Source organism: Antechinus flavipes, chromosome 2 (assembly GCF_016432865.1).
Source record: "Antechinus flavipes isolate AdamAnt ecotype Samford, QLD, Australia chromosome 2, AdamAnt_v2, whole genome shotgun sequence".
Taxonomy (NCBI): Eukaryota; Metazoa; Chordata; class Mammalia; order Dasyuromorphia; family Dasyuridae; genus Antechinus; species Antechinus flavipes.
The window spans coordinates 486,153,504-486,175,434 of NC_067399.1; the positions used below are offsets into that span (position 1 = coordinate 486,153,504).

Here is a 21,931-nt window from a genome sequence, read left to right on the forward strand (position 1 = left end):
ACCTGCTATAATATGTATGCATGAAGGAGGGGGAAGAGTTCAGAAATAGGATTGGAGAGGAGTTGGGGCAGTTTCCCAATGGCAACAGCTGTTGGTGCAGAGGTCAAGGCTGGGCTGGTGGACTCTGGGGCTCCTGGTGAAGAAAGCACTGTGGGGCTGCTTACTGTAGTGGGAGGAGGCTAAAGAAGAAGAAAGCTTCATCCCAGTCCCCCTGGGGGGATCTGACTCTCCCACACTTTTCTGTTTTATAAAGCAGCATGGAGTCACATTTGTGTTCTCTGGGTTTTTCCTTTCTTTTTGGTCTTGGTTAAAGCTGCCATTTGGAACTGTTTAGACACTACAGCAGTGAGTTACTGGTCATTTTGGGCAGCATTTCACAGAGTCCTTTTTTCCAGGGAGATTCCTAGTGGGTAAAGGAAGGTTTCCTGGTTTCTTCTTTAAGGTTAATAGGGCATGTGCCAGGTCATACATCTAGTTAACTGAGAAATGACTGTCTTCTGGAATACTCTTGCTTTTGTTCTAGGCCCTGGGGAGTTAGAGCTCCTTCTGTGAGATTTACTGGTAAAGTCATTCTTCTCCCTTGTGGATGAATTTCTAAGGTTTCTTGGTGAAGGATCATTCCTAGCTGAGTAAGTGGTTTTGTGGAGTTGTCTGCTAGGGAGAGACAGTGTAGTTCGGGGTCTGGTAGTGACTGGAGTTCATGGATGTCCTGCAAGTTATATGACTCCACATGTGGGTTTCAAATGATCTGCGTGCAACTCAGGCAGCCCAGAGGATCAAAAGATGAATGAAGTTTTTGATGTGACATTTAATTTTTTTCCCTCTTTCTTAAAGGGGGAACAATCAAACTGGCAGGTTGGATTTGCCATCCTTACCAGCTGGTAGGGAGGCTTGTCCAGGTGGTTGAGGAGGGGAAAGGGAAAGAATTATTCTTTGTAAGTGGTAGGGTTTTTTTTGTGTGTGTGTGGTGGTGATGAGGAAGGGTTGGTCAGATGTGGCCATAATGGACAAGTAGAACTTCAAGGGGAGGAAGCTTAACTTGGGAAGAGATTTGTGCACTGACCTTCAGGTCTCCAGGAGGAGCTGCTGCCTTTTCATTAAACTACTGACACCCATCTGCCCACTAGGGAACTATCCTGATCTTAGATATTTCATTAGCCTATATGCTGTGCTGGGATTAGTGATATTAACAAAAGGATATCCCAGGCCCTCCTCATCCTAGTATTTAAGCCACTTAAAAACAACAACAACAACAACAAATTAAAATGACTTGGTGTGTCTTTATGAATGAATTCATTTTACAATCCAAGACAAAGAAATATACTTATCATCTAACTAGGTACACTGCTGGTTCCTTTTTTTTTTTTTTAAACAAAGTGTCATGTATTTAGAATTAAAAAAAAAAAGACAGCAAGCTACACTCTCCTAGAATGGGAAATTTAAAAGTAGTAATAGCTTAATTCATTTGAAATTTATCTTCAAAGCCATAATAAATATTATCCCTCCTTTAAAATATCTGGGTCCCTCTGGTTTCCAAATTGAGACTGATGGGGTAGTTAGGAAGTGAGACAAAGGAAAAAAATCTGTAATTATGAATTAAATAATTGAGTTCTCCACAAAGGGAGTGTAAGCCTTTTTAAAAAACTGTCATTGGGAAAAGTGGAAAAGAGTCTGCTGGAGGCCCCTGCTTAACTCCAACTCTGCCTGTGGCTTTTGGCAAGTTCACTTAACCTTTTTGCCTTTTTATCCCTCCCAGATGAAGAATGGGGAAGGATGGTACTTACCTCCCTCTCTTGGGAGCATTGTGAGGAGTAATTAATGTTTGTTCAAAGCACTTTTGAAGATGAAAAGCACTAAGATACCAGTAGCAAATGTTATGAAGCAGGCTGCCCTTGATTCCAGGATGAGGGCTCCTACCATCAAAGAGAGATGATGGGAAGAGAACAGGAGTCTTTCCTAAGGGGTATTTTGCCTGTTCTAAGGATACTATTTAGTGGAGAGAGTCAGGATTGAATTCTAATCTAGGAATTGTTACTCATTTACTGAGTTTGAGTGAATCTACTTTAACCTCTTGGAGCCTCAGTTTCTATATCTGTAAAATGGGCTTAATAATGTTTTTTTTTTTCCCATTTATAGGGTTGCCTTGAGGATCAAATAAGAGAGTAGAGAATGTGAACATCCTCTGTTAATATGGATTTTTGGTATTGTTTTAAACCAGAATTTACTTTGAATTTCTTACCACCTAAATGTCTTTCATTTAATTATTGGAATACAAATAAGTGTGGGGTTTAAAGAGTGATGGTTGAGCTGATTATTTTATCTGTGATCATGGGCCAGAGGGAGGTCTTTGTACTTTAGGATTCAAATTGTCTTTGTAGTGAGAATGGTGTCATGAGGTACACGAGAAGATGTAGTGAGCTCATTCACTGAGTCTTTTCCCCATTGTCACCCTTCTTTGGACACTCTGGAGAGCTTGTCTGTCTGCCCTTCTTGGATGGAGTCAATACTTAAAGCAATACATATGTCAGCTAGTTGGTCAATAAACATTTATTAAGCACCTGTCATGTGCTAAGAACTGTGCAAAGTTCTAAGATATAAAGGTAGGCAAATGATATATGCTATTTTCCAAGAGTTAACAATCTGGTAGAGAAATCCATATGGGAAGAATATAACTAAACAAGCTCTGTAGAGGACAAATTGGAAATAATCAACAGAGAAGATAATAGAATTAAAAAAAATTAATAAAAGTATGGCAGGTTCCTGAAATATAGCCTCTGGGCATGTTACTGAGCATGCAGTAAATATGTTGAATCCAAAGAATATTTCTCTGCCTTCAACTAACTTGCAACTGAAGGAGGTTGTGTATTGTGAAAGAAACAGCCTAGAGAGGAATCAGGAGACCTAGGCTTTTGGTCTTGGTCCTGCCATTTATTTGTCTAAAGTGACTTTGGATGAGTCATTTATCCTCTAAGAAATGACTTATCATTTGAAATTGTATGCTTCTTGAGGATAGAAACTACTTATAATCCACCATTGTATCCTTCTCAGTGCCTTCTACTTAGTAGATGCTCAGTAATTGTTTGAAAAAAATGTACCTGAGTTTTTCTAACTATAGAATGGGAATAACCTGTTTTGCTAACTTGATGGGTTGTGAGGATAATTTTTAAAAATCCCTTATACTTTTATAACACTTAGTCATTTACAAAGGACTTTCATGTCTATGATCTCATTTGGTCCTTGCAACAATCCCATGGACTAGCCAGGGCAGGGATTATTACCTGCCTTTTACAGATGTAGAAACTGAAGTTCAGAGAAGGACCAAAAGTTACTCAGTCACATGATTAATAGGTGGCAGAGCCAAGGCTAGAAATTAAGTTTTTTGCCCTCCTAGGTTAGTGTTTTTATTCACTGCTTCTACTTTGATCTTTGAAAGGTTAAAAGGTGAGAGAAACAAAAATATAAGAAGCTCTAGAAGGCCTTGGTAATTTTTCATTATAAGTAAAATTAATAAATATTTGCTAAACATGAAGAAAAAAAATGATTTTTTCCCTTTATGAAATCTCAGCCAAGTTGGAGAAGACTTTGTGCATATGCATCTTTATGCTTCTTAAATTGCACATTTTGAAGGTGTTACTTTCTGCTGTCATTTGGTCTGACAAGGGAAAGGTATACACACTGGCTGAAAGTATAGACTAAGAAAAGTCTAAGCAGGGAGTTCAAACTTTGATGCCAGGAAGGCAGGGTAATTTAATTAGTGGTATACCTAGCACATTTTGACAGTTCTGGTTTGGGGAGATTATAGTGTGCTCATTCCCAATCAGAGTGTCTATGGAAGTATTAGTGCCATAGTGATGAGATTAGAGAGTTGGCTGGGACTGCTGCTGAGAGCTGGATTCCTGGGGAATTATGTTTGAATGATACCAGTTGGTACAATTAAAAGCTACAATGTAGTTGCCATATGGAAAGTGTTAGGTGTCCTTATGTGGTTTCAAAGCAGTGTGCTGGAGGTGGACTTGACATTTGAAGAAAAGCATAAATTGACTATTTGGTGTCATGAAAAAAAAAAAAGTTGATTTGTTTGGTGCTGATGGAAGATTCAGGAGTGAATAGCTCAGGGCCCAGATACATGGCATCTTTTTCTGAGCCAGCTAGGTGTGTTTCCTGCTACTCCCAAGGGACCTCAGCTTGGTCTTCTCACCCAACCCAGTAATTCATTCCATCTCTGGAAATAGTCTGACCAGGCAGTTTGGAAGTGGAGAAAAAACTGTATTTAGAGGTAAAAGACCTAGGTTCAAATATTGATGCTGATTGTTGTTAACTGTATTGTGAGCCTGGGTGAGTAGTTTCTCCTCTCTGAGCCTCAGTTTCTTGACCTGTAAAATGAAGAGGTTGAAGTAGAATCTGTAGCATCCCTTTAAGATTTAATATTTCTTTGGCTGGAATGAAAGGAAAGTGGAGAGAGGAGATTTTTAAAACAGGAGACTGAGCTGGGGGTGAGGGTGGGGGATAGGTGATGGTTATGTTATCCAGCTGTTTGTTTTCTTAAGAAGGTAAAATCGCTCTGCATAGGTGATTTACTTTTACAGTAGGAGGAGGAGTAGAGGAAGGGGAAGACAGATGTCAAATTTTTTCTGTTTCCTTTTTGAGATGTTCTGGCCACATGTTCTCTGGTGATTTCTGATTCAGTCTGAAAGAGAGTATCTCTTCCAGCCTTTGAAATATTTCCTTTTCCAAGATGGAACCTCCCTTCTTGGTGGATTTGGACATATGGAATGTTCTTCAATAACAGAATTTTCCTCTGTAATTTTTTTTTAAAGTGAGACCTATAATAAGACCCAAGAAGAACAAAGCAAGTAGGTATTTTTCAAAAACTTCAGATATCACTCATTACCCTGGAAGTAACTTGGGTGATTTTTGTTTTGCCCAATTGAGGTTGGTAAAGTGGGACAGCAGGAAGAATTAATAATCAGGGACATTGTAAAAATATATAATTTCTCAAATTTTAGTTTTAGAAGAAATATTCAGGGAAAAAAGGAACATTTGCACACTGGGAGCTTTAAAAGAAAAGAAATCTGTTCTCTAGGTTCTGTACTGTGGGACTATGTCCACCTAAGGTTAAAGGCAGTAAAAGACATGGCTAGGGTAGGAAACTAAATAGCAAATACCTGCTCTGATAGGGTCTCTGCCTTCTTTATTTTGATTTTCTTTTAAAATAATCATTTACAACAAAAGTATAATTATCTTTCCTTTCAGAGGGATCACCTTATATTCAGAAGAGTTTAGAAATTCTGCTTGAGACAGCAGGTGGTTAGAAAGATGACCAGTGAAACCTTCTCTTCCCATCAAAAAATTACAGTTCTTGGAACTTGGATATGAAGAAGAGATCAATATGGAACACTTAAATCCTCTCCCAAATTCATAGACCTATGTTAGAAGCTTAGTCCAATCCCAAAGGCCAGAAAAGTTAACTATCCTGACTAACATCTCACAGAGAGCAAATCCAAGAGGTGAAACTTGAATCCAGCTCCCTCCACTAAAAACCTAGAGCCTTTCTATACTACTGCTGTACTATATTTCCTCCGCTCTTTTCCCTCCTCACCCCCATACAATCTCTTGCTCAATGTCTATGTTTCTCTTACATTCCTACTCACTCTGAATTACATATCTCTTAAGACCTATTTATTCATTCATTAGACATTCATTCAGGATAGTGCAAGACATCAGTTAATATTTCCTATTATTGCAGAATGATGGATAACACAGGGGTTCCTGCTTTTCAGTAGAGGAGGAGAATTAGGTTTGCGAGTGTGGAGGGGACTTGAGTGACTTTGTAAAAGAGTAAGGGGATGACAAGAACAATGTATGTTTTTTTAAAAAAAAGTTTTTCTGAAAAATAGTCTGAGCTTCCCTTCTGTCAAGTACATGCTCTGAACTTTGAGCTTTTTTTTTTTTTTTTTTTTTTTTTAAAGCTTTGGTAGTGATGACATTAATATATTAACAGGCTTCCAAAGGTGCACCTCTCTGATGGGTGATTGTGATACAGTGCCCTGTATTTGTGAATATTAACCAGACAATTTCAGTTTTTACAAGAAATTTATATATGTATGTGTGCATATATATATATATTTATAATCTGACCTTCCTGCTACCTCCCTCAATTGAGCAAAAAAATTAAAAGATAAAACCCTCATCATAAACAAAACAAATTCCCACATGGGTCATCCTCCCCAGTGTATATTTTCTTCTGTATTTTAATTTGTCACCTTTCTGACATGAGGTGGGCTGGCATGTTTCATCTTTAGACTAATGGATTTGTGATTGATCATTGTACTGACTAGAGTTCCAAAATCTTTCAAAGTTGTTTGTCTCTGTAATATTATTGTCACTTATAAATTGTTCTTCCATGCACTTTATTTTACATCAATTAATAGACTCCCAGTTTCCTCTGAAACTGACTATATCATCATTTTGGATGTCACAATTTATTTAGTCATTCCCTGATAGGAGGACAGCCCTTTAGTGTCCAGTTTTAGGCTACTATAAGTAATTTTATACATGTAGGTTCTTTTCTCTTTCCATGATCTTTTTGTAACATAGTTCTGATAGTGGTATTACCAGGCTAAAGAATATACACAATTCAATGACTTTTGGGGCAAGTTGCTTTCTAGGATTTAAAACCAGATGATTTCCAAGAATCAACCATGATATAGTTCTGGCTGATATCACTTTATTCTCCCTCATATGAGACCATTGAGGCAGTCAACTCTTGGATGCCCATTGCCCACAGCAATGTAATAGGAATAGAAAGATTTCTGAATGAAATAATAGGTATCCATTGCTTTCTGGGGAGCTACTTCTGATCTCCCTTATGTTTAAAAGTATGGGAAAAACAGTTTGTTTCTTAGGGGGCTACTGACCCAGGGGAATGGAATGGACCACAATACTTTGGCTGATTACTCCCAAGGGCAGCTCTATGTTTAATGCCGAAGCTCACTATGATCTGTCTTGCCCTTAGGTTGATTTTCTATACCCATTTGTGGGAGGGGAAAAGAAAGAGAAAGACATATTCAACTGTATCAATGTAGCAGTATCAAGAATACTGATTATATATAGGAAGTCTGTGATCGCAAAAGAAAATCATCAGTTTCAGAACATGGTCTTGACTTAAGCATTTCTATTCCCACTCAGAATATTGTAGTTTTAGTTTTGTAGTTTTGTAGTTTTAGAGAGTGCTTTTGTTTTGGAACTTTTCAAGTTGCTTGGAATTTTGCTCTCATTTTGCCTGCTTTCCAACACAGGCTTTGCCTCCTTTCCTCCCCCTCTTTTTCTCCTCCTCCCTCCCTTCTTTCTTCATCCATCTTTCTCTTAAGAAGGGAAAAATTCAGAATCTTGCAAACAGAATATCTATCATTCCAGCCAAAGGAGAACTGAGGCAATAACCCAAAATATCCTGGAAGAAATTCTAAAAAGCACTGAAGAATTCAGTCGTTTAATCTAGAGGAAGGTCTTTGATGTCATCCTGTTAAGTTTATGCTGGGACCTGGCCTGTTTCTTTATGATTAGCTTCTGACTCTCTGTATGAAAAGTGGATCAAGTCATTTCAGAGGTTTGAGGAAAAAGTCTGATCACTCCCCAAAGTGCGTGCCTGGAGGCTGTGGCTTCTCAGCCAAGCTTAGGTGGGGTGGAGAGCCCTTTCAAAACATGCCCTTCTAGAAACATAAATAATTCTTTGATAATTTCCTGGGAAAAGTGGAGGGGGCTGTTTATTCACAGCTCCTTTAATTTTGCTTTGCTAATAAACCCTGAAGGTTGTCTCTACTTAAGCCATCTTTATTTTCAGAAAGACAGCTTACAAAACTCCTCAACTCTGGATGGGCTTGGAGTGGGGGGGGGGGGAGGAGGGTGGCCTGCAATGGTGCTTTGGCTGTTGTTTGTTATTAAGAGAACTTTGGGGGATTGGCCTGAGTTACATTTGCGTAATTGGAAGACAGTCAAAACTCACAGGCTTTTCCTACATGCTTTGCCATGTGGGCCAGGGAGTGTATGAGGGGCACTGTAAGGGTGGTCCCTCCCTAAGAATCTACCTCATGGACTTGAAACCTGGATCCTGGGAAATGGATAAATTCTTCATGTGATCATCTTAAAGCCAAGCCAGTCCTTTCTCGGGACCTCAATTTTTCCATCTGTAAAATGGGGATAATGCTTGAATTAGTGTTGGGATAAGAAACTTTAGTTTTTTAATGTTGTCCCGTATTATTCTTGTCCATATTTCCCTATACACTACGCACATAGTATTTAGGGAATGAAATAATAAATATGAAAATCCTTTGGAAGAAGAAAAAAAAAACACTGGATAAATAATGGATTTAAGATTCCAATGCCTGCTTGTCCACTTGACTCCAGTGAACGTGTCAGTCGAGAATATCAGTGTCTGTGTGCCTTAGGGCAGATAGGTCAAGTCACTTCCCTTCTCTGGGCCTCCATTCCCCCATTTGCAACACCACGGGCTTGCCCTGGATAATCTGAGATGCATTCCAGTGCTCAAGTTATGTGATTCTAGGAATGGTTTCAGCCCTGCCATGGGAGTCCCACAGATGGGGTCGGCTCCCCCTGCTGGTCTCTCAGAAGTACTGCTCAGTTCTGGAGAGGACCAAGGGACCGGGGACCAACTGAGAATTGGAGGAGACCTTAGAGCCCCTTCATTTTAGAGTGGGAGATTTGAGGCTCCCAGAGGTTGTGATTTGCTGCAGTTAGACAGGATGTGTATGCGAGTGCCAAAGCCAGGATTTGGACCAACAGCCTCAGACTTCACATCCAACATTCTTTCCACTGCTTTGCAGCGAAATGAGACTTCTTGAGGGTCATTTTCATCCATTCCAGTAATAGTTCCTGAAAGACTGTGTGAGAGAGCCCTTAGAATTTAATCAGGTCCCCCCTAACTTGGTTAGCCATTCAGTTATTTTTTATGTATGGGGAAGCAGCATAGTTTGGTGGAAAGAGAACTAACTGGACTCAGAGAACCTAAGTTCATGTCCCACCTTTGACAGCATGTGCTTTTTTGGGCAAGTGACTTAGTTTGCCTCAGTTTCTTTATCTGTAACATGAAGGGGTGAGCAGAGTGATTTTTAAGGTCCCTTTCAGCTTTAGCTCTTCTGTTCCTATGAGCTACCAGGGTGCTAAGTTGCCTGGTATTCAAGTTATGCATTAAAGTTTAGAGCCATAATAACTACTGTTCTTTATAGGAGAGAAAAAAAAATAAATTGAATGTTATAAAACTGGAGTTAGCCAAATCCTTCAGCGTCTTATCAAAAGAACAAAACAAAAACAAACAAACCAACCTGAAAGATTAGATAATTTAATGCTAGAAAGGGATGTTAGAAGTCATCAAGTTCAATTTTCTTATCTTATAGATGAAGAAACTGAGACCCTGAGAGAGTACATGACTTAAATAGCCATGCTGGGATTTGAAGCCAGGTCTCCCAATTCCAAATCCTGTGTTCTTTCTACACTCCATGTGGCCTTGTCGATTTGAACCTTTGAGGTTCTAATTTTTGAGTATTTAGGGGAGAAGAAAGTATCACAGAGACGGCTTGTCCACATGGATTCATGGAACACTGAAACCTCATTCACACAGGGCGATTCTTTCTCGGACGTTTCATTGAAGTAGGGATGACTCCTGCTTCTGGGCTTTTGTGGCAAAGAAACTACCCCACACATGAGAAAAGTGTTAAGTAAGCAGTTCCCTGGCTCCATTTGGCCAGGCGCTGTGCACGGGGAATCCCTCTGTTCCTCTTTCACTGAGTTCCATTACTGGGATGGAAAGAGAGAATATAAAGGCTCACCTTGTTAGCTCTTGCAGTGGGCCCCCATCCACCAGCACACCACAGGTGAGTGCAGAGGGAGTGGTGCAGAAAGCGTCTCATCCCACAGCCTCACAAATGTGCTCAGACCAGAGGATGTTTTTGTAACTTCAAAGGTCTGGGAGGGCTGGCTAGGTGCCTTGCAGGCTAAGCTCAGGAGCCCTGATGCCTCTCAGCTCACGGTGTGTTCAAACCATGTGTGATTTGGAGCTATGTGGCATTTTCTTTAAACAACGCAGACTTGGTTTCAAACAGGAACTGGATCTTTGGCCAGTAAGCACCACATTTTAGATGGGCAGTCAATTTTCATTTGACCCTGAAGAAGTCTGGTCTCCACTTTTTCTCAAAATCATTTAAAAGAGACATCAAAAGCAACAGATGATTTAAGAAAACAACAAATTTATGCCAAACACAAAACAAAACAGCCTTTTAGATCTCCATTCTCTGATGCTTTCTCCCAGCCTTGGCCACTCCTTCTGAAGCTTAAGCTGAAAGGCAAATTTATGCTGATGATTTCTCTTAGATTATCATTGTTCTTTTTATCTTAACTTATAATATCTGTTCTGTTTTATATATATAATCTTAGATATACATGTAATATAATATATATAATAATAATATAATAATTTGCTCTATTGTTACATATTTTAAAGGATCTCTATCTCTCCTGGGCTAGAAAGGCAGGGATTATTAATGGGCCCAGTCCCAGCACTGATAACCATGGGAGCATTTACTTTTTTGTTTCTGAGCTGGGCTGATTCACCCTTTCTTAGGTACCCTGGAAGACTGCTGTTCTCTGGGGGCTTACTGTTTTAATGCCAAAAAATAAGCATATACCTTATCAACATAGCCCATTGCAGCTGAAAACTCTTCAACGCAAGATATTTTCCACCCTTAGTCTTCCTGGAAAGTGAGATCATAGGTATGTGCCATCACTCCTGTCCTTGTCAACTTTAGCTCTGCCCAGTTTCTCATTACTTATAGTGTGACTTCATTCAGGCAATCATTTTTCTGGGTCTTAGTTTATTCATCTTCACAATGAAAAGTTAAACAAAACGATCACTAGGATTTTTTACAACTTGAACAGACTATGATTTGACTCATTTGTTGAATACCTAGGGTATTCATCATAGGTGGTTTATGGTATCAAAGGCATTACCAGAATTAAGCAAATGGAAAATTTTCAAGGATACTTAGAGGAAAATAGGCCCAGATGTGTACTACATTATTTTTTTGCAGGTGGTTCTGTAGCCTTGTGAATAAGCTTATCATCTACCAACACACATTAATTCCTAACCATTCTCTTTTTCTCTAAGAAATATCATTTTAAATTTTTTGACAAGCATTTATTAAGGGCCTACTGTCTGCTATGCATTATACTCAGGGACTTGTATCCTGAATGCATGGTTTGAGATTGGAGAGAGCAAGTATGAGGATGAGGATGACAATCTATATGTAGTTAAGCAAATACAAAGTAATTTTTTTGTGGGGAAGATCATTAAATGATGGGAGGGAATAACTCAAGGATTGTAAGGTTGTATGAGTACTCTTATGAGAAAACAGGGCTAGAAAGATAAAGGTAAAAATATTTAGGAGCCATTTATTATTAACATGAATAATTGAGTTTATGTATGTGTGTGTGTATGTGTATTAATAAGTATGTACATGTGAAAGCAGGGGAATATGGATTAGGTCTGACTAATATTCCATGTAGCTGCATAGCTAATAAATGTCACATCTGAGTCTCTTGAATACAACAAAATCTGGTTGCATGAATTTGGATAGAATGAAGAATGTAATTTTGAGGAGACTTGACATGATTTAAGTGATATGAGGAACTCCCAATGTGGATATTTCCTTCCTTTTTTACATATCAGTAACTTGTCTATAATTTATTATTTTAGAGGATTTTCTGGAACATTGAGAAGGCAAGTGATTTGAACCCAGTACTGTTGTTCCTAATGCCGGCTCTCTCTCTCCAAAACTCCATTGTTTCTTATGTTTTCAACATGTCTGCTAACTCCTCAAAGTCTTAAACAACCAGATACTTAACATTTGCTGCATTTTAATAGAGTCAGGCTTGGGCAAGTTTGGGAGACTTTTAAGTTTCCTAGTGAATAGCCACAGTCTTACTTTCCTGTTATAGCATGGGTTTGTCTAATGCACGGCCACCAACATCTTAGTGCATAGAAAGACCTCAATTCTCTCCCTTTTCTACTTCGAATCTTAAGTGAATATTTAGGTGCCATTTATTATTAACATGAATAATTTAGTTTATGTGTATGTGTGTGTGTGTATACATATATGAATAAATATGTACACGTGAAAGCAGGGAAATATGGATTAGGTTTAACTAATATTCCAGTTGAAGTCTTTGACTTTGAATCCCAGCAGGCATAATTTCATTCAGTGATATAACATGTTGAACTCATTGAACCATGTTGTTTTGTAGTGCAAAGGGTGGTTGCTGCATCTGCATTGAGACTAGTCAAAGAAACTGGATTCAAATCCTGACTCCAACACTTAACTGAGTGTGTATGGACAAATCATTTTACTTCTCAGAAACTCAGTTTCCTCATCTGTAAAATATAGACAATACTCCTTATGCACCATACATCAAATGGTTGTTGTGAGGAAATTGCTTTGCATGCTTTAAATTTTATAGAAACAGCCTGGACACCACATTTTTAGGAAAGAAGCTGTAAGAAAGCCATTGATGTCCAGAGGTGGGCATGATGAATTTCTTTTGATGATGAAGTCCTTTGAGTTTATGTCATGAAGATTGGATGGAAGGATCTGGAAATATTTAGCCTTAATTTCTGAGGGCAGAGAATAATTTTAAAGCAATTTTATTTTTCTATTGTTTCCATTTATATTGTTATATTCATTAAGTATTATTGTTTTCCTATTTCTGTTTAATTTAATTTGTGTCTTATGCTTCTTTGTGTTCATACTATTACTTCAGTTACATTCCGTTCTATTCACTACTTGTTTCACCATTCCCCATTCAGTCATCATCTACCTCCCTGCCCCACCCCTTAGTTTTTTACTTCTATAAAAAGTAGTTCTATTAATATTTTGGTGTACATGGGGCCTTTCATCATGTCTTTGACTTTCTTACTTCCTTGGGTGTGTTGTGTGTGTATGTATGCTTATGACAGACATTTTAGTCACTTTCTTAGCATAATTTCAAATTACTTCCAGAATGGTTGAATCAATTCACAATTCCACCAACAAGGCACTTTTAAAAAGGATTTCTATTGAGGTATATGTTGAACTATATAGTCACTGAGTTACTTTTCCTCTCTGAAATTGTTTTAATAATAGGAGACATTATTAATGAATGTTTAAATGGAATATATCTTATTTAAAAGTCAAACAACAGATACCTCATTTAAAAGTCAAAGTGTTAAAATTTATTAGAAGTTTGGCTCATCTTATAGAAAAGGCAATCAATGTCATGGATCTCTTTTTCTTTTGGGAGATGGATGCTCCTTTGAATGCTCTGTCAACTGAGGACCCAAAAGGCATAGACAGGAATGTAGTGAGAAATCATGTCAGCTGTAAAGTGATGTAAGGGAAATGATTCAATTCAGAGTATGTAGCCTGAGTTCTCCAGTCTTTAAGGTGTTTCACTTTGAAATTTCAAGTTTCTATTCTTAAATCAACGTCATTTACTTCTAAAAAGAGAGTAATTGAGTCATAATGTAGATGAGCCATTTTCTCTCAATCTACTAGAGTCTAACATTGATGAGGTGAGGGGCAGTGTTTATCTGAACTTTTTATCTTCTTTATATTGAATGAATGAATAAATGAGTCAGGTGGACAATTTCATTGACTAGGTGTTTGAAGTGACCTGTACAGAGATCACCTGTGGGAATGATCTCAAGGAAAGATGAGATACTATTCACTCCCTTCTGTGAGTTAGTCAATCAGAAGAAATATTTGTATTTTTTCTTGGAGGGGTAGGGTGGAATGGGGGAAGCCTCCTAGACTAAATCACGCTGCATTTAAGCTTTGTTGTGGCACTCACTAAATTAGCTTTTTTTAATTTCTAGAAATTAGGGTGAATTCACATTTCTCAAAGATAATGAAAAAGAAATGGCAAAATATTCTTATTGGTTTGATTATCTGACTTTTTAGTCTGAGTTACTGGAATGAAGGGTATCACTATGAAATATTTTTTTTTCTTGTCATGTTAGAGGAAGTAGATGAATCTGTTGTATTGAAACCAGCAACAGATGTGAAACAGCTGTGTTGCCATGTAGCTGCTAGTCAAATAACATGGCATATTTGGTCCATGTGGACACAGCCCACAAGATTAATTGCTTTAGAAGAGTTGTTGAAAGCATTCATCTTTGTCTTCTTGGTAAGATTGACTTAGTTTTAAACTAAGGTATTTGCTAATCCCTGCACCTGTGCTCTTGATCCAGTTCCTCTCCTGCATCCTCTGGGAATTTGCCTTCTTAAATCATGCCTTCTCTCACTTAGCATCTTCAGTTTTCTCTTTTTTGTAAATGTCTTCCTCTTTAACTTCAAACAATGCACAGGTTCCTTATCCTTTGAAGACCTTTGCTTAATACTGCTATTATTACAAGCTACTGTCCTTTTTTCTTCTTTTTGTATAAATTGCCAAACTCCTTGAAGTGGTCCATACTAGAGGTTTCAAACAGATGGCCACCTATGTAACTATACTCAGCAACACTCCTGAGTGTGGCCAGGACCAAATTAAAATGTAATGGGAAATGTTAAATAAAATAAATAAGAATATATATAAAACAGAAATAACATTACATTTTAAAAGTAAGTCATGGAGATCTTTATATGTAAGTTCGTGCCCATTTCTATTATGTTTGACATCACTGGTCTATACTATCCCTACTGTCTTCATTTTCATTGGCCTCCACAGATTCACTTTTCACCTGCTTCAATCTGGCATCCATCCTCTGCTCTTTACTCAAATTGTTCTCTCAAATGCCCCTCTAGTTGCTGCTGAATATTTTATATTTTCCATTTTCTTTTCTTTTTAAAATTTTGTCTACAGGTTTTTATCAAAGCTTTTTAATTTTAATTTTTTAAAATTAAAATTAAAAGTTTTTAATTTTAATTTTCCTAAAACATTACCATTATTATGTTGTTTCTGCTCCAAGACCTTCAGTGACTTCCCATGAATCACACATAAAGGCCAAACTCCTTAGCTTGATATTCAAGGCTTTTGGCAGTCTTGTTCCATGACTTATCTTAATTAGCCAATCCTTTTTATAATTTTCCTTCTCATCCTTCACCTCAAGATTGACTTTATTTTTCTACTTCTGTGCTGTTTTCCTCTGGTTAGAATGACTTTTCCTGTCTTTTCTATTTGTCCAAATTCTAACCATTCTTTGATGCTCAACTCAAGTCTTGTCTTCTCTGTGACTTTCTCAGACCACCGCAACTGTGGTCTTACCCTTGTTGGTAATGACTTAGGCATGTTTCTATGTGGCTATTTTACATGTATATCTTGTCTTCCCAGTAGGGCTGTAGAGTCCTTGAGATTGAAGATGGGTCTCATAACTAATCTTATGTTCCACCCATTGCTTGGGCCAGGACTGGACACAAAGCATATGCTTAACGGTTGCTTGTTAAATGAATCCTTTATTTGTAATCATCCATCATAGACCCATAGAATGCCAGAACTGAAGGAGAATTTAAATATTTTGGAGCTGAACTTTCTTGTTTTTGGAAAGTCTCAGAGACTCTTTTTCTCTCATGTGGTAAATTCTATTGTCAGAAACTCCTTATAACTTGGGACCATAAAGCTTTTCTTTGTGTTTTTTTCCCTTGAAGAATGAATTTACATTTTCAGAGATTCAATTCACATTGTCATTCTTTACCTTGTGTGTACTTATTTGTGTCTATTTTATATTCCTATGATAGAAGGTACACTTCTTGAAGGCAGGGGCTGTTACATTGTTTTCTTTTTGAACCTCTACAATTTAAAACAGTATCATGCAGATAGTGAGTCCTTAAATGTTTGTTGAATTGACTTGCCCTATTGACTACTTAATCTAATCTAAATCCAATTAAAACTTCTTAAGTGCTTATTACAAGATAACTATGCTAAGCATTAGAGATACTTAGCTCCTTTTCCCTCATTAGTACCTTGAAGTTGGGGCTTTTAGGTCTCAGAAATTGGTAGTTTCAGAAATTAGTATTGTACATATGTATCTTTTTTCCATAATCATTGACAAGATCAGAAGAGAATTTGGACTTTAATGTTCATTAGGATCTTTCTGCAATTATGAGTTGTTTGATCCTAGTAATATTATACACACATATAAGAAGTTGTTGGTTAGGCAAGTTGATATAAGGGAAAAGACATACTTCAGTGTACTCCTCAATGGTTAAGCACCATTTCTGTGTTGTTAGTCAATCAGTAAACATTTATTATTATGTACCAGACCCTGCGGTTACCAAGAAAGATCAAAGACAGCCCCTGCTCTCATAGGGTTCAGATTCTAATGGAGAAGATAGTGTAAAAACAATTTCCAAACAAGCTGTCTATGGGATAAATCTGAAATCAATAGAGGGAAGGCACCAGAATTAAGGGGGAATCAGGAAAGTCTTGTAGAATCTAAGATTTTAGCTGTCATTATTGAAACCCACTTTTCGGAAGAAAATTGGGTTTTAGGTGTGGTTTGTCCTAAGCACTATGTGGTTTTTGCAAGCAACCTGGTTGGCGGTAGTCATTGCTTGAGGATGGGATGAAATTTCTCCATAGTGAGGCCAGATTAGAAGGTCTGTTTGATGAAAAAGGTTCCAGAAGAGCCTGGGAGTTTTCAACTTTTTAATTTATTACTTTGCCCTTGAAACTCCAGGTCCAGCAAATGCTTCTTGTAAATGATAGTCCTTAAGGCAGGTACACCCCATCTAGGTCACTGGCTCTCTTCAGAAAATGAAGACAAACAAAATCAGGAGTGAATTTTGAAATGGGAGACATTTGTCCTGAGCCACATAATGGGCAAACATTCCCCTTAGTTTGTTCAGGATCCTCAGAGTTCTTCCCCATTATGTAGCCCAGAATCTGCATAGCCAACAAAATACTCTGACCTGGATATTTTTGTAGTAGATGGTTTTTAGAGCAGAGCTCTGGGACACTTTCCCCTTTCACTTCCTGCTGCCCTCTTCCCCCACCCCCCTCTCAGCATTTGCTAAATATCTCCTCTGAGCAGTCCTTAGATTGAGGGTGACATCCAGCCAGGAAAGAGATGAGTCCTTTCTACTTTCCATACCCAGCTGTTCTTTAAAGGAAACCCCTTCAGAAGAAATGTTAGGGTAAATTAATAGGTGAATGAAAGCTTGTATTTGTTCTCCATCTCCCAAATTCACACAATAAAGTAGGAGGGGGAGAAGGGGCAGGTAAAATAAGAGCAATCTTGCAGGTAAGTTAGATTTAAAGGATCACAGTTCTTAGATATTGGACTAGTTTCAAGGTACACTGTCTAAAATAAAAATACTTCATGGCACTATTCTTATCAAATCCTCATGTGCTCTCTTTTCTTTGAACTCATATAAAGCTCTCATTGCCTGTACCATTCAGGTTGTTACTAAAATATGTCTGATTCATCTGATATTTAACTTGTGTTTTTTGTTTTTTTTAGATTTTTATATTTGTGTATCTCATCTTCCAACTGTAATTATATTCATTAACATTGGGACGACCAACAAACATTTAGTTAGGCACCTGTTACTAATGCAAGGTATTGTGCTGGCAATACTTAGACAAAACAAGACATCCCCTATTTATCACTGAGCTATACTTTTTTCTCTTCTCCATATGCTCCAACATTTAGTAAATGTTCTAGGAGGTTGGTTGAATAGATAGAATAACGAAAGTGTCTCTTTGGCTTTCATAAAATAAGGAGGGATTAATTTTGCCCACTTTATAGATGGAGAAATTGAGACCTGGGGACATTTAGTAGACTGAGCTCCTTGGAGATTTAAAAAAATATATTATTATTATTATTTTTAATGTACTAAAGGCTCAATACAATAACTGGCAGTAATAATAGAGATTCAACCAATGGGGTCATTGGCAGGAAGAAACTCCCTTTGCAGATCAGCTACAACTTACAGTCTTGGAGATTTGCTTGGAGCACGAAGAAGTTAGGTGATTTGTACATGGTTCTAAAGCTAGCATGTATCTGAACCTGAGGCTAGCTCTTTGTCCGATGGCCAAGATTGCCTCTGAGAAATAATAGGTGCTTAATAGGTGGTTGTTGTGTGGACTTAAATCCAATGTGGCAGTTTTATAACTGGAGGGTTGGGACTCTTGGGAATCCTATCATCTCCAGCTTTGATATCATGGCACCAGGACCACATTTCAGGGAACAAACGGTGGTGATGTGGTTCATTCTGACCAGGGCAGTGGCCAGAACCTGATCTGGTCACACCTAGAACGAAGTTGGCTTAGCCAGTGCCCAAGCTAGACATTGCTTGACTGCCGCAGTGGCCAGATACTAAATCTGTGGTGGTAAGTATTGTTTTAGTGTAAGCGAGAAGCAGTGGCTTATTTTAAGCTTATTACAACATTAGCCCCCAGTGGGTAACAGTAAATTAATCATGGCATTAAGAGGGGAATGTCTGGGGTAGACATGACTTCATGAGCTTGTCATAAAGTCTGAGCCTGCCATATTTCACTTTCTAAGGTTTTCAATTCTGAGAAAGGGGACCGCAGATAGAGTTATTAAGTTTTATTAGAAATATTTTTACTGAGAAGAAGGTAGCTTTACGGTGAGGCTAGGAAAGCCAGTAGCTTCCAGAGAAGAGCAAAGGATTCTTTAGTTTCCTATTTTGTGGGATAAAAATATTATTTTATGGTACCTATTTCTTATTGAATGGTTTAAGAAATTGTATCCATTTTTCTGGACCTAGAAGAATGGTTTACCCTGCTTTGAATCTATTCTGACATGGGTGATGGGATGCTTTCTGGCCCCATACCTTCCTGAGAAAATTAGAACCAGCAGTAATAATAATCTTTTACATTTTCATGATGCTTTGGAGTTTACAAAGTAGTTTTATATTCATTATGTCACTTTTGACCCTCAGTATGATGAAACAGGCAAATCAGGGATTATTTTCCCCATTTTATGGGCGAGAAAAATCAAACCTAGATAAAGTGACTTTACACAAGATCATAATACTAGTAAATGATGGAGTTAAGGTCAGGATCCAAACCATATTGTTAGCGCATGGAATTACCTTTATTTCTCTCCATGTTCTTCAGTCTTGGAGGGGTAATAGAGTGGCAGTTAAGTATCAAAGAAAAGATTGCTTTCAGTGTGTACCCAGTGGATAATTTGAACTAAACACTAAGTGTAATACAATTTGCAATTCAAATTCAATAAACACTTATTGAGTCCATACTACATTTAAGGCACCATGCTCTGTGCTAGGAAGGAGAAATGAGTGTACTGTATTTCATGAATACACTTTTAAAAATGCAAAGGGCTAGATAAATGTAAATTGCAAGGTATTATTATCACTTTGTGTGGTGTCTAAGGAGCTGGACTCTTTCCCCCATCTTCACCTTCTTTGCACAATTCAGGTCCTACCATTTGGCTTTAGGTTGTTTCCATTCTAACAAATCCCTAGGCTCACATTGGCTCACATTCAGAGGTGTGCTAGTAAATGTTTAATAACCAGCACACACACCACACACACACACACACACACACACACAGTTGGTAAGAAACACTTTTAAGTTTAGCCTGAAAATTATTGACATTTTCCCTATCACTTTTTTAAGTTGAGACAATAACAAAATAGTAAATCAAACCCCTGATTTACTGATTTTCAAGGTGAAAATGCTCTTCTGAAAATTCTACCTTGGCTTAGCTGGTATGAGCTGGCTCTAGCCCAACACTGCCACATTCTGTTAGGAGGTTATGGTTGCACATAGACAAGTAAAAAGAGAATTTGAGAAGGGAAGCAGTGACAACCCCTGGTGGGGCAGCAGTCTGAAGGAGGAGATCCCACCACTGCCGAAGGTTGTTGGGAGTTAAGAGTTTTAAGAGATGGAGATGTGGCTGGAGGGTGCACTGGGCTAGAATGGAATGTTCAAAGGCAAAGAGGTGGGAAATTGCTACATTTAGGAAAAAAAAAAAAAAAGCTAATAAGCCAGTTTGGTTGAAACATTAAGTGTATAAAGTGAGTGAGAGAGGGTACATGGTTTTGTAACTAGTTAGCATGTTCTGGAGTTTCTGCCAAGTCCTTAGATTAGTTTGGAGGCAAAAAAAAATTATAGAATCTGTGTGACTCTGTCTCTATCTCTCTGTGTCTCTCTCTGCCTGTCTCTTTGTTTCTTTCCCTGTTTCCCTGTCTCTTTCTCCTGGTCTTCCTGTGTCCCCTCTCTTTCTGTCTTTCTGTCTCTATATTTCTCTATCCCTGTCTCTGTCTCGCTGTGTGTTTGTCTGTCTCATTCTCTGTCTCTCTCTCTCTCCTTTCATCTTTTGGCAACTTCTTTGCCTCTCAAGATGCTCTGTCATCTTTCTTTTAAATTGTTCTTTGAGCCTATATTGAGGGCTAGAAACTAGAGACAGTATGTAGAAGGGATGGACTGAAGGCCTTTGTTCTTCTGGAAATTAGTGGGGAATTTGTGGGGGGAAGGCCTTGTTCATATGCAAGGAGGGCTGCTTTGACTCCTTTCTGATTAAGACTGTTCTCTGCTCCACTCTCTCCCGCCTGGGATGGAGAATGCTTGCCAAAAGTTTTGTTTGTGTCTGTTAGCAGAAATCCGCCTGATAAGGCTAAGTCATTATTGCTGTCTTTTTTGCTTTTGACCATAAACCCTTTCAAGTTGGGCAGTTGGAGACAGCTGATTTATTTGGTTCTTTTTTCCTCCATTATTTAGAATGTGAATAAGAGTTTATCTTGTGCCTTTGAGATCCATAGCATTAGCTTTGGACTGTCATCCAAGTTTATAGAACAGTCTAGAGCCCAGACCCTTCTGGTAAACACTTTGCAAAGCTGGATTCCTCCGGTGTTATGGTTTGTGGGTTTGGCATCCGATGCTTTTAATAATGAAGATAGATTGGACTCTTCCAAGAAGACTAGTGCAGATGGGCCTTATTTTAGACATCTTAGTATGCAAAAATTGGATAGAACTCACTGCCACAAATAAATTGGGGAGCAGTTGCTTATATGACAGGTTTCTTCACTTTCCAAAAAAGAATTATTTTTATGCTTTAAATGGATGACATACAACTTCTCACGACTTCATCAGTGGTGTTTATTAGGCACCTAATGTGTGCCCAGTACCATATGATTTTGATGTCCCATGAAGCTGGATTTTGCCTGGCAGTTTCTTTTTTGAATGAGGAATAGTTCTTCCTCTACTCCCCCCTGAGCTCTGCTGGGATTTAAGGATAACTTTTGTTCCCAGGAGCAAGCTGGTTTCCAAGGCTTGAGTTTAGCTCTGAATTTCCTGGTGGTACACTGATACTCTTCTCCTCTTTGCTCCTATCAAAGAAAACCAAGTTTTGTATTGGGGGTAAACTCTGGGAGCTTCCTATTTATTATGATTTGGCCAGGTTGAGACAATTGTATTCACGCTATCTTTTAGCCCCTTTGAAGTTTCCCAATTCTTTGACTCTGCTTAGAGACTCCCGACCACAGTCTTCTAATAATAATAATAAGAAAATTTCCTGTTTGGAAACCTTGGCCAGGAAGACTAAAAAATTAAGACTTCTTCAGTTGGGGAGAAAGGAAAAAGAGAGAGAAAGCTGGGGGAAGAAGTATACTGGGGTTAACCGAAAAATAGAATCAAATTGTTAAGAGTTGGGAAGGATCAAGGAGACAAAGATGATGATGGTAATGATCATAGTTCATTTTTCTGTTTTTCTTTAAGGCTTATTTTAAAGTAATTCTCAGAATGACCGCATGTCATTTCTATAATAACGATTGTTATATTCAAAGTTTCCTTCCCTTTTCTTTTGATTTCTAGAACCAGACTTTACCTTTTTGCATTAATGGCTGCCCATGACAAGAGTAAGTGATTTGTTATGGTCTTCCTTGGTTTACTCTAAACACCT

General features: G+C 38.1%; 1 protein-coding gene across 2 annotated transcripts in view; it reads left to right on the plus strand.

The window, feature by feature from the left end:
- NKD1 (NKD inhibitor of WNT signaling pathway 1) overlaps positions 1-21,931 on the plus strand; it is a 111,311-nt gene that overhangs the window by 2,110 nt on the left and 87,270 nt on the right. The window lies entirely within an intron of this gene.